Raw genomic sequence first — 999 nt, 5'->3', positions numbered from 1 at the left:
ACCCTGTACAGGGTTTCCAAGGCTGTAAATCTTTACAGGAGCAGAAAGCCTCATCTTTCTCCCATGGAACAGCTGGTAGTTTTGAACTTCTAACCTTTTGGTTAGCAGCCCAACTTGTAACCACTACGCTACCAGAGGATTAGAGGCATGGAAACCCCTATGAGATAGTTCTACTCTGTGCTGTAGTGTCACTAATAATTAGAATCAACTCAATGGCAATGAGGGTAACAAAGTCTAAGTTTACTTCTTTTTATGAAGGAATGATCATCACATAGATGAAGATCATTATTATAGGCCTAAAATATTATCATTTTGCTCTCACTTCTCCCCAAATCTGTTAACTATTCTTTGGATGACATGGATACTAAATCCCTCTTGAATCTACTTCACCCAGAAAACAGCACACAATATAACCAATATAGTATGCTCCTCGCAGAATGTATTGGTGTCACTACTGTTATTCAGGGGACAACAATACTCTTACTACTGCAGCCTAAAATAGATGAAAGAAGAAATGCAGCTCCACTGTTGGCTCATACTAAACTTTGGGTTAACTAAGAACTTCAGATCATTTTCTAACTTTATTGCTGTCAGTCTAGGGCCCCCTCATTCCATACTGATACAGTTGACTTTTTGATGATAAATACAGAATCTTTTGTTGTTGTTGCGTGCTGTCAAGTCAATTCTGATTCATAGCTGTCCCACCAAACAGAGTAGAGCTACCCCATAGGACTTCCTAGGTTGTAAATTTTATGGAAGCAGATTACCAGGATTTTTCTCCTATTCTAACTAACCTCCAGTCTTTCCGTTAGCGGCCAGTCTTAACTATTGTGCCATCAGAGCTCTTGTTACTCTTAAATTTGATATGGTTGGTTTGGGCCTAGTCACCTGGTTTGTCAATATAATTTTGAATCCTGTTTCTGCCATCATATATACGACATATAAATTGATGAAGACCTAACACTGGAGAAAGAATATATGGTGGTGGTGGTGGTGGTG

Source organism: Chrysochloris asiatica, unplaced genomic scaffold, assembly GCF_000296735.1.
Source record: "Chrysochloris asiatica unplaced genomic scaffold, ChrAsi1.0 scaffold00055, whole genome shotgun sequence".
Taxonomy (NCBI): Eukaryota; Metazoa; Chordata; class Mammalia; order Afrosoricida; family Chrysochloridae; genus Chrysochloris; species Chrysochloris asiatica.
Note: the sequence above shows the minus strand (reverse complement) of the source record.